Here is a 12,979-nt window from a genome sequence, read left to right on the forward strand (position 1 = left end):
CCTCAGAATAGTTACACATATGCCACAAAGGTCCTGAATTACAGCTAAGGGAGACAAGCAGGAGCCAGGCTGGAAGTTAAAATCCATTAATCAGCCCCTAATTCATTATTGTCAGTTGGGGCAGGGCAGGTGTTGTAACTAATTTTGCAACAATGAAAGCACTTAGCAAGTGCAAAAGATCACTAATCAGGGCGCACTAAGGAAGCAGGTGCCAGCTAAAAAAATATTCTGTGACACATTAATCAGCCCCAAATTAATTCAGGTCACTTGAGGCAGGGAAGGTGTGCTTTGCTTTGCCGAAAATAATGTACACTGGACAACCAGAGGGTGTGGTGATGAAACAGAGGGTGGCATGGGTGGGCCAGAGGGTGGCATGAGTAGTCAGAGAGTGGCAGTGGTGACAGAGAGTGGCAGTGATGAAGAAGAGTGTCCCAAACAGGCTGGACACGTAGAAACAACAAGTTCGCAAAACTTGCGACCCGACAGGTAAGTTCGCAAATTGCGAAATTGTAAAAACCCTCGCGAACTGGCAGAAACACGGGCGAACACAAAAAAAAAATCCGCAAATTCGCGGGAATTCGCGGATTTTGCGGATTGCGAGTTCGCAAATAAGCAAAATTCGCGAACGCGAGATTCGCAAAATTCGCCCATGCTTAAACTCAACCTTCTACATGCTTGAGCGTCTGTATGAGCAGTATACGGTACTCGATCACTATTTCTTAACACAGGGTACAGCTCAGAAGGAGGACCTGAGGATGGGTGCGGCGCAATGGAACATAGTTAAAAGCCTGACACGCATGCTTCGTCCTTTTGAGTTCCTCAAGCGTGCAGTCAGCAAGGAGGACTGTAATTTGGGAAAAGCTATCCCATTGTTGTACATGCTGGAGCACCAACTGAAGGAGGTGTGTTCTGTGTTTGAAAAAGATGAAAAAAACCAAGACCCTTTTGTTCTGGCTGAGAAATTATTAGAGCACCTACAAGGTGATGAACGTCTTAAAATGATCCACTCAAATCAGCATTACATTTGTGCTACTATTCTGGATCCACGCTACAAAAAGGCGCTGGCAGGCCAAGCATTCTTTCCTTTTGCTGATGAAGATGTTACAAAGTACAAACAGTGGATAGCCTCCTCAGCCAAGAGGTTTGAAAGAGAACGGCAGCAAATTGAAGGAAAAGGCAGTACATCAGCATCAGCAGGCCATCCCCAGTCACAACAATCCACTTCTGCACCTGTGGCTGCGGCACAAGGGACCTCTCAGCCGTTAAAGAGACCGGCAACCGGATCATCTGCACCACCAGACACAACAGTAACATTGGAGGCTGAAGAGGATTGGCTAGCTCGGCTTGGGTTTGGTTCTCAAAAGGTCACAGCAACAGCTAAGCAAAGTGGAGGAACCTTGGAGGAGAACCTTGATTCGATGGTCAAGGACTATCTGAATGACTCAACAGAGGTCTATGTTAATGCTGACCCATTGGCGTATTGGCATGGGAAAAAAGAATTGTGGCCACAGCTCACCAACCTGGCTTTAAACTACTTGTCTTGCCCACTCGCAAGCGTGTCTTCTGAACGTGTTTTCAGTGCTGCTGGTGGCATTGTAACTTCCAAACGGAGCCGCCTCTCTCCCAAAAATGTGGAGAGGTTAACAATGATCAAGATGAATCAGCACCTCATACCACCAGATTTCAGAGTACGAGAAAGCACGCCGGATGAAGACGAGGTGGAGAGCAACATAGATGAGGGAATTTCTTCTATGTCAGGTGACACTGACCTCACCCTGCCTGAATTCGCAGAGTATGATGACAAAGCCTTATTCTTATTCACAGACCGTGATACCGAGCCCTGAAAATGAGACAACGAATCAATAACTTTCTTTTTCGTGCTTATTCACTTTTATTCCTGTGTGTCTGTCTTTCTTTGTTGTGCACAGTTAATATAATTCAAACTTTAATCAGATAATCACAGCGGAATTTTTTTGTGTTTTTGCTGACTTGCTTGCCTTTGAGGTGCTCTTAGGGGGGGTTCCGTCTGTTTGTGGGTGAGTTTCGAGGTCTGCGAGCACTGCTGGGACACTCTAATCTTGATTGCATTTGCTTTTCAGGAAATCCGTGGTGGCAAACCAGACTTATGGCCTAGCTACGCAGAGCGTTTGGACCGAAGGCCGAGAAATATTGTAAGTAGGAGATGTTGCTTTTAGCCTGTTTGGGGGTGTTATGCTTTTTGGCGGGTGGGTTGGTGGGTCTTGGGCCATTCCTGGGAAGGTCTAATACCGGGTAGAAGTGGTTGGGACAAAATCCACGGCAATTTTTTGTTGTTGCTATTTCTGACATTTTGCTCAATGTAGCATTTTCGGGGGCCTGTTTGGGGGGTTTCCTGGTGTTTGTGGGTGGGTTTCAGGGTCTGGGAGCCCTGCTGGCTATGGATACTTTACTTTGCAAGAGGTTTGAAGCAAATCCATGGTGGCAGAGGGGAGTTAGGCCCTAGCTGCAGAGCGCGCGTGGAGTATTTTGGGAAATTTGGGAAAAAATGACTGAGTCCCCATTTTTGTACTTTTGCTCTTTGGCTGTTTGGGGGTCTTCTACTCATTTGCTCCTGGGTTGACGGCTCAGGGGCCATTGCTGGGAAGCTCTAATACCGGATAAAAGTGGTTTGGACCAAATCTGAGGCGGAATTTTTGTTGTGTTTTTGCTGACTTGCTTGCCTTTGAGGTGCTCTTAGGGGGGGTTCCGTCTGTTTGTGGGTGAGTTTCGGGGTCTGTGAGCACTGCTGGGACACTCTAATCTTGATTGCATTTGCTTTTCAGGAAATCTGTGGTGGCAAACCGTGCTTATGGCCTAGCTACGCAGCGCGTTTGGACCGAAGGCCGAGAAATATTGTAAGTAGGAGATGTTGCTTTTGGCCTGTTTAGGGGTGTTATGCTTTTTGGCGGGTGGGTTGGCGGGTCTTGGGCCATTCCTGGGAAGGTCTAATACCGGGTAGAAGTGGTTGGGACAAAATCCACGCCAATTTTTTTGTTGCTATTTCTGACATTTTGCTCAATGTAGCGTTTTCGGGGGCCTGTTTGGGGGGCTTCCTGGTGTTTGTGGGTGGGTTTCGGGGTCTGGGAGCACTGCTGGCTATGGATACTTTACTTTGCAAGAGGTTTGAAGCAAATCCATGGTGGACCAAATCTGAGGCGGAAATTTTTTTGTGTTTTTGCTGACTTGCTTGCCTTTGAGGTGCTCTTAGGGGGGGTTCCGTCTGTTTGTGGGTGAGTTTCGGGGTCTGTGAGCACTGCTGGGACACTCTAATCTTGATTGCATTTGCTTTTCAGGAAATCTGTGGTGGCAAACCGTGCTTATGGCCTAGCTACGCAGCGCGTTTGGACCGAAGGCCGAGAAATATTGTAAGTAGGAGATGTTGCTTTTGGCCTGTTTGGGGGTGTTATGCTTTTTGGCGGGTGGGTTGGCGGGTCTTGGGCCATTCCTGGGAAGGTCTAATACCGGGTAGAAGTGGTTGGGACAAAATCCACGCCGAAAAGCCTTTTGGCACTTTTTGTAACCTAGGGTTTGTTAGGGTTAGCCCTAGCAGCAGGATTGCATGTGTTTCGGGGTGTTCTAGATTTTTGCAACTGAGTTCTGGGGTCTTAGAGCACTCGTGAGAATGTGTAATTTTGGTTGCAAGTCATTTGAAGAAAATCCATGGTGGGAAAGGGGGGATTTGGCATAGTTAAAGAAAGCCTTTGCCACTATTCTTAACTTAGTGTTCGTTAGGGTTAGCAGTATTTCTATTGCATGTGTTTGGGTGGGGGGGTTTTCGAGTCTTGGAGCGATGCTGGCTATGGATACTTTTGCTTGGTTGCTTGCAAGTGGTTTGAATGCAATCCACGGTGGGTAAGGGGGTATTTGGGCCTACTTTTACTTTCAAAGTACGTTTTGTCACCAGTTTTCTGCTAGGCCTCGTTTTTTGCGATTTGATTGGGGGTCTTCTACATTTTTGCGACTGGCTTTAGTAAGGGTCTGGGTGGGAGCACTGCTGGGAAGATCTAATTTTGTTCTAAAACACAGTTTACAGTACACCTAGCTTGAGGGGAAAGATCCCCTACATTAATTTGCCCATACTTATTTATCCTTCAAAAGGTGACTCAGACAGAGTACGCACTGTCAAAAATATTGTACTGTCTACTAGGAAAATCAAAGTGTGACTTTTTGCACGCCACAGCCTACATACCTTATATTTATTTATCAGTGGTGTTGTAATATTATATCACTTCCTGTTTTTCGTTGAATAATTACAGGCCGGGTTTCAGTCTGTGCAATGGGGAAAAAAGGATGGAGTCAGGCTTCACATTAGCGAGCCGCAATTCAGCATCCGCCAGGCAGGCAGTGGACAGGGTGTCTTCTGGTCACCAACATTGATGGACGAAGCGTCAGATGGAATGGAGGAGTGCCGCTAATAAGAGGAATTTTTTTCTGCATGCAACTTACTTACCAAATTCAACAGGACAACTACAACAACATACAGATACAGTATCCATTGTGTTTTTCTATGACTGTGACTGCATTTCTTGGATCTCTCTCTGCTTCTAAATTGATCCCTTAACACATCACTTAGTCCACTCCACTATCACATCTGCACCACACATAGTCATTTGTAAGTGCTCTTATGTAATTCGCAAGTCGCAGCACGCCCCAGCCCGTAGAGGACTGGGATGGCCCCAATGATGAAGCATGTCACCAAGGGGCAACCCTGGTGAGTGAGGGGACACCTAGAAAAAGAGCAATTTCTGCTTTTCTATCTACTACACCTTCCAGACCAACCCCATTGAGTGTTGTGAATGGATTTATAGTGACCAGCAAGGCTCTCAGGTATCTGGCAACAGAGACCTTATGTTGAATATAGTTATCAATAATTCCACACACGCCCTGTACTGTCGCATTCTTTCTTCCACAGTTGTCGAAAGTACTACTTACTTTTCACTGACATGCATGCAGTAGTGCATGCACTTTCAAAGATTGATGGATAGGTTTGTACCCAAAGATTTGTTTATGTTCAATTGTTTGTCCATGCTGTGCTTTTTTTACAGGGTGTCTTCTGGTGGTGACCAACATCGATGGACGAAGCGTCAGCTGCAATGGAGGAGTGCCGCTAATAAGAGGAATTTTTTTCTGCATGCAACTTACTTACCAAATTCAACAGGACAACTACAACAACATACAGATACAGTATCCATTGTGTTTTTCTAGGACTGTGACTGCATTTCTTGGATCTCTCTCTGCTTCTAAATTGATCCTTTAACACATCACTTAGTCCACTCCACTATCACATCTGCAGTGCACCACACATAGTCATTTGTAAGTGCTCCTACGTACTTCGCAAGTCGCAGCACGCCCCAGCCCGTAGAGGACTGGGATGGCCCCAATGATGAAGCATGTCACCAAGGGGCAACCCTGGTGAGTGAGGGGACACCTACAAAAAGAGCAATTTCTCCTTTTCTATCTACTATACCTTCCAGACCAACCCCATTGAGTGTTGTGAATGGATTTATAGTGACCAGCAAGGCTCTCAGGTATCTGGCAACAGAGACCTTATCTTGAATATAGTTATCAATATTTCCACACACGCCCTGTACTGTCGCATTCTTTCTTCCACAGTTGTCGAAAGTACTACTTACTTTTCACTGACATGCATGCAGTAGTGCATGCACTTTCAAAGATTGATGGATAGGTTTGTACCCAAAGATTTGTTTATGTTCACAATTGTTTGTCCATGCTGTGCTATTTTTTCTTGTCTCACAAAACCTTTCCCAAAAACCCCCGTACCAATCCATTTTTCAAACCCTAATCCTCTTCCCCCGGGCTGTGTGGTTTTGATTGATGTGTGATTAAATTACAGCAATAAATCCACACACTTGCTGGGGAGGATAAGGTGATACCAACAGGCTGGTGAAGAAATCCGAGGATATATTCTTACTCTGCTTGACAAAGACCCATGGCTAATGTCAAAGAACTTCAACCGAATTAGTAGTTATACTTTACAATTTGTTAGGCTACAATGTGGCACTGTTCTAGTGTACTGTCACCTGCTATATTCTCTATTGTACCGTTGTATTGCTCAGGAGGACAAATCAGATTTCATTTTCGTTTTTTTCATAGGCATGCAACTGCCACTGTGTCACACCACTAGTACCACCTCTATGAGGAAATTTTATCCGCCCAGGATTGCCAACCTTATTCGCTGTTTCCCGTGGAGCCAGCCCTGGGCCTAGCCCTACTTGCAAACAGAAATTACAGGTAAGATAGACGTTTGGTTGGAGGTAGTATAATGGAGTATTAGGAGAGACGAGAGATTGACGGTAGTACTACTAAAGTCCTAGGACTATTCAGGAAAACAAACTTACTGTTAAACCCCCACCCACCAGACTCAAAAGCAGTAAAAAACAGGTATGGTCAGATAAAGTTTCAAAAATTATATTTTTATAGCCCTAACAAAATAATCTCCCGCAAGACCCTCCCTAACCCCAACGATTGTCCTTCAAAAGTCCCCAAAAAACCCAACTCCCAATTCCCACCCCCCAAAAGTCTCTAAAAAAGGGGCAAGGGACACTATGGCAGGGTGCTGTTGGCTTTAGCAGCCAGGGCATCATGCTCCTTGCGGAGGGTGGCAAGTTTGAAGCGGAGGCCCTCCACCAAGTTCTTATAGTTCAGGACCTCCTGCTCCAGGTAGGACAGTCTGAGGGATAAGCGGCGCCGGGGTGCCTTGCAAATCCTGTGGGGGGCAGCTGCTATCTTTGCTGCTCGGCGTTGGCGTTTGGCTTTGGTAGCCCGGCTCCGTACCGCTGGAGCACTGCGCTGGCTGGCAGCCCGCATGGAGGAGGATGCAGCTGTCCCCGTGGACGTTGTTGTTGTACCAGACTGCGTCTCCTCCTCCTCCAGGGCCACCAGCCGCCGATATTCAGCGACAGTGGCATCCAGCCTCCGTTGCCGGGCAATTCGAGCCAGCTCCTTCCTCCTTGATGGTGTCTTGGATTTGGAAGGAGCAACTACATGAAGAAAGAAAGACATAGGCCTAGATGTATCATCGTTCCTATTTGCGATTTCTTAATAGCGATTTTTACCGAATCGCTATTAAGAAATCGCAAAATGGGATGTATGTTTTAAATCGCTATTTTTTTGCGATTCCTTATTATTCCTAATTTGCGAATTCGCAAGTTGCGAATTCGCAAATAAGGAATAATTTCCCATTCATTCCTATGGGCCAGGAGGCCCATAGGAATGATTGCGAAATAATTCTCAAATTGCGAATTCGCAATTTGCTAATCGCAATTTGGGAATTATTGCAAGGGTGCAGGGGTGTCTCATGGACACCCTGCTGCACCCCTGAAACTTACATGTGTGTGCATATGGCGCACATACATGCCTTTTGGGCATGTATGTGTGCCACATGCCACCCTCAAAATTGGCAAATTTTGGTTTTTGAAAGGATTTCGCAAATTAACACGAACCTCAAGTTGGTGTTAATTTGCGATTCCTTAACCTAAATTCACAAATTAAAAAAGTTTCATACATGGCAATTAAGGAATCGCAAAATTGCGATTCCTTAAATGCTTAAGCAAAATAAGGAATCGCAATTTTTTGCGATTCCTTATTTTGCTAATTTCACATACATCCCAAAAGATGCAAAATGTCCGTTTGCGATTCGTTAAGGCCGAAATTCTGCGAATTTCGGCCTTAACGAATCGCAAAATGCTTGATACATCTAGGCCATAGTCTGTAACCAATGCTCCTTAAGATTAACACAAAATGATTGAGCAGAAAGTTGTCACAGTACAAGTAGCAAATTGAAAGCACAGTACATAACTATTGAGGACAGTATCTATGTAACCTCCGACTTCTTCATCCTTGCTCTAACATTAGTGGGAGTTTAAGGAACAAATTCTACAAGCACTATGGACTTCCATTACAGTCGACTATGACAGTACACCAGTCTTATTCTTCTTCTTCTCTCTTGTTTAGGAAAATTGGTACGTTATCTTATGCAAGCCGGCATAATGCCAGCGCAGTTAACTTGCACCCGAGAAAAACAGACGCACACCATGGTGAGTGAGAGAGACTTGCGTTACTGTACCGGTCCAGTACATGCAGGTGGTGAAGCTCTTACTTTTCTATTACGGGTGGCAATGAGAATACTCTGTTAAAAGGGCTACTGCTTAATTAATTTAGCTTTCACCCCACAGTGCAAATGAGTATTAGAAAAGGAAAATAAAGAAGCTAAATAATCTGATTATCTATCACTTCACATGGGATGTATTTGATGACATATGGGATGACTTTAGGTGCTTTGCTTATTATTGAGTGAACAGTGATACCCCCACACATGAATGACGTACTACTACTAAACTAAAGTTATTAAGAGAGGTAGGGAGTGTCCACCGTAATAACCAGATATATGCTGTGCTTGCAGTTGCAATACAAACTACTGCTTCTATTCATGGTAGTATTTGGACAAAATTACAACTTCTTTTCCTTGCCTTTCCTACACTGGAACGGACGTGCGGGTGCGGTGTTACATGCTCTTCAAAGTAACACTTAGTTCATCCAGTGACCGTCTACTCTCTCTAGATACACATATGCTATCTAAGAGTCAGATAGTACCATGAATGATCCAGGCATCCATCCATTCAAAGTATATGCACACATACAGTTTCTGTTTCACCCACCCAGGCTGTTCTCCTTACACCCATCCTTGCTTCATCATTCACCCAGCCATGCATCATACCATATTCTTTCCTTCCCAGCCACCTCGGGGACCAAGCAAACACATATCATTCTTCTTTGCCAGTCATCATTACATTTCTCGTCCTTCCACACTTACTTACACCCTTCTTTCGCTTTTCGTTCATCCCTTCCATCAAGTTCACCTCAGATCTGATTGGGATTCTTCTCGCCAAAAACTTCACAGCTAAGTCGAAGTACATTTAGAGGAGGCTACTACCTGGTTTATTTATAATACACCCGTGCAGAAAGCAAACTCTGCAGTCTTCAATCTCAAATGAGTAAGGAATGTATAGCTTACCTCTGCCCGCCACCACCGTGTCATCCCCAACAGATTTGTCCGGCACTTCCACCGCCTCCTCCCCAGAGTTGTCCTCGTCCAATGCCACCACCACGTTGACGCTGGCCCCGCCTCCAGATGTTCCACCTACAAAGTACATTTAATAATGTTAGAATACACCACTCACTACTATATAATATTTGGTCTAGGAGGAAGAAAGAAATGTGAAAAAAACAGTATACAATTTAATAATTTGTGACTGTCTACTGTAAATTAAAAATGTCCCTTTTTCCAGGGAAGGCTGTTGTCTTGCTGCACTTTTTGGCACAACTGATGAATGCTTGCTTTTTATTTTTAACACGCACCACTTTTTCTCCTAACAGACAGAAGCTTGACTTCTAAGAACACGAACAGGATCAAGTTCAAACCAGGTGAGAGCTCGGCTCGACCACAAGAAATGTGTCCAATTAATCGTCAGCACTAAGCACTTTTCCATTTCCAGTTAAACGTTTACTTTTATGACAAACTTGATTTCAATAAATGTGTTTACTTTTAATAAAGCTTTTAAACTCAAATAGACTCTGTGGTTTTTGGTCCTCCAGACTAGAGTGGATGAGCTAAAGGTTTTGGAATTTTTGCAAGCATAAGTCCGTGCCTCTGCCATCGGTGACTTTGGGAGCTAAATGACTCTGCCACACTATCTAGTCAGTAAGGAGATTGGGGGTTCAACTACAAAGTCTGTTATCACTGAGGTATGTGGAAAGTCTAACAGCACCTATAATAATTGATAAGCTAAGCAATGCATTATTTAGTGTCCATAGTTCTGTTTGTGCAGATTTGTCCCTGCAACAGTAGTAGAATGGATTGTCCTCCTATTCAAACCAAAAGTAAAGTAGTATCTTATTCTTTCTTGGTGGTCATTCACTTTTTTATTGTTGGCAATTGTCAAAGCATAAACATTTAGAATACTTGAAAAGACATTATGGACAATCCCAGAGGACTGCACTCAGTGCATAGAGCTATTGCGGACTAGAATGGGAGTCCAATGGAAATGCCAAATGTGCAATCTTAGTTAGCTACACAGACAGACTAATAAGAATAATCTAGTAATACCACACGGAGTCATAGTCGAGGCAGGATAAGAATTTAGATCCTGTCTACAAGAAGATCAAAGACAATTTTGAAAAAATCGAATGAGGAACGCTAGGAAAAAATAAGTACTCTATATTAAAATTAAAACTTACTGGGGCCAGCAAAGGAGCCCTTGCCTGCCCGGTCCTGGCCTGCATCGTCAACAGCACCCTCCTCCTCCTCCTCCTGTGTCCTCCTCTTGCCCCTGGGGGAAGCTGATGTACAACATGAAAGAAAGAAAAACAGAAAACATGGATGATATTTGTCAACCAAATCAAACATTTCAAAAGAACTAACAAAATATTTTTGCGAAAAAGCAAATAGACAACTACTCCACGGGATATATTATTGACCAATCTCATGTGGTCGACTACGTTATTACTTTAGTATTGCTTGATTTGCGGACCGTCGAATTGGAAATTACCTTATGTAACTCACTAAACAAAGTACTAAAAAGGTTTGCCTAGGATTGGCAGGCAGCAGTCCGCAGCACGCGAAGTGACAGCCAAAGTCCATCGTGATTGAAGATCAGCGACAACACTAAAGTTTCCTACTACAATAACCAGTCATTAAAATACTCAAACTATCAATCCACCACCACTATTTCTTCTTATCGCCATGTGTACAAAGGAAGGACTGGACTTGAGTCTGTAGGGGCTGATTTAGAAGCCCCTTGCGGCTCTTTTGCTCCATTGTTGCGTGACTTTTGTGACGCAGCGGCAGCACAAAAGAGGCGCAATGGTGCGGCGTACATTAACAACGTGGCGCATATGGGAGATGCATCACGTTGTAAAGCCCTGCGCCAATAGGGGGCGTTCCGGCGCAAGGGAGGGCGTTCCTGCGCAGGAACGCATCTTAAAAGTGGCTGAGGGAAATCTACAAGATTTCAATCAGTCACTTTGAGGACAATGATGCGTGACTCAAACCCTGCGCCTGCTTGAAGCAGACGTACGGCTTGACGCAGCAATGGGGAGATAGGGCACCCCAGAGCATTGATGGAGCTGCACCATCGTTGCGACGCAACTCCAGCAATGGCACAGATGCGTAACGATTTGGTGACGTTTTGGGCCCATGGTGCGCCGCATTGTAAATACGGCGCACCATGGGTGATGGTGGCGTGACGCACAATTACTGGCGCATCCCTGCTACTTTGCAGGGATGCGCCGGTAATTAAAAATCTGAACCTTAGTGTGTAGCATTACGCAGTTCTTTAAACTACACTCATACATAATTTCACAGGCCAATGAAATGAACACAAAATCTAAAACAAATAAGCATAGTAGCAACACTACTGAGAAGAAGGAGAGCAGTGTACCTGAAATGCACAGAAGATTTTGAAATATAATTTACCTACAATGTAATGAGCAGCATTATTGCTCTTGGTAAAAAACAAAAATTTGCAATATAATAACACAGCAGGAGAAAACATAGTAGTAAAGAAATAGCTACTACTACTCACCAAGCCCGGGGATCTCAAGGCCAAGGAGGTCGAGCAGATCTCGTTCACGGGTCAGGACATCCATCCAGCAGTGGGTGGCCTGGTTGTAGGTGCGCCAGACCCGAGAGTGGTGGTAAATGGCCTGGCACACCTTCTCCCACCGCTTCCGGGGCTCCCGGACCCCGTACCCGGCACTGATCTTGCCGCCTCCCATGATGGTCCTGGGGAGGCGGCGCTGAACATAAAAAAGTGAGTTGGCCCACCTCCTCCGGGGTAAAGATCTCCCTGGGTACGACCTCCTCCCCCCTCAAACGCCCGCACGGGAGTCGGACACGGGGTGCAGGACCCTTCCCCTTCTCGGGATGCTTCCCGGCTCCCTTCACCATGGTCTGGGCAGAAAGGAATAAAGAAAATAGAATACGGAAGAGAAGAAAAGAAAAGAAAAGAGTTTAAAAAAGTAGTTTAAAATTAACCAAAAGTAGCAGTAAACACAAAAATATAGGGCTAGAAAAATAGAGGGATAGATAATAAGTAAAATAGATTAAAAAAAACTTCAAACAAGCAAAGGATGGCAGAGATTGACAGAGGATACAAAGACCATGCCCAGAACCATAGCAATGAATGAGAAACAAGATGGCCGCGCCCGTTCACGACCGCGCCGGTAAGTTCGCGCGAGATTTTCCTTGCGAACACTCGCGAAACTGTTCTGGCGAGCCACACACTTTGCGAGATTACACTTCGCGCCCGGAAATGGAAATACGTCAGGCAAACAAGATGGCCGCGCCCTTGAACGACCGCGAGGGTAACTTCGCGCTTTGCGCTACGAGCGGCTCGCAAAAACGCACAAAACCTTGCAAACTAACACGCCGCAAAAAAACTAATTGCATATTCGCACGAATTCGCGGCTTCCGAATCCGATCTCGCGAGTGTTCGCGCCCCGCAAATCCCGCGAAATTGCAGTAAAACGTGTTTTGCAAAACTGAAAGCACTCGGCAGGTGCAAGAGTTCAAACTCATCATTAGTAACAATTCCCTGTAGTGCTTCCTGACTGGGGCCCCTCCAGAATTCAGTTGCTAGTTGCAACAATTGTATGACCCTGCTCTGACCCTCACAGCAGGCTCATAGAATAGCTAGGCCACAAAGGTCCTGGAAAAAAAAATGCACTGCAACAGAAAGCAAATTACAGATAAGGAAGCAGGTGCCAGACTGGAATTTTAAAACAGTGACACATTAATAAACTAACCCCAAATTAATTCATGTCAGTTGAAGCAGGGCTGGTGTGCTTGATTTTCCCCCCCATAATCTACAGTGATGATGAACCAGAGGGTGGCATTGATGTAACAGAGGGTTGCAGTGGTGAAACAGAGGGTGCTGGGAAC

This window comes from Lissotriton vulgaris, chromosome 6 (assembly GCF_964263255.1).
Source record: "Lissotriton vulgaris chromosome 6, aLisVul1.2, whole genome shotgun sequence".
NCBI classification, from domain to species: Eukaryota; Metazoa; Chordata; class Amphibia; order Caudata; family Salamandridae; genus Lissotriton; species Lissotriton vulgaris.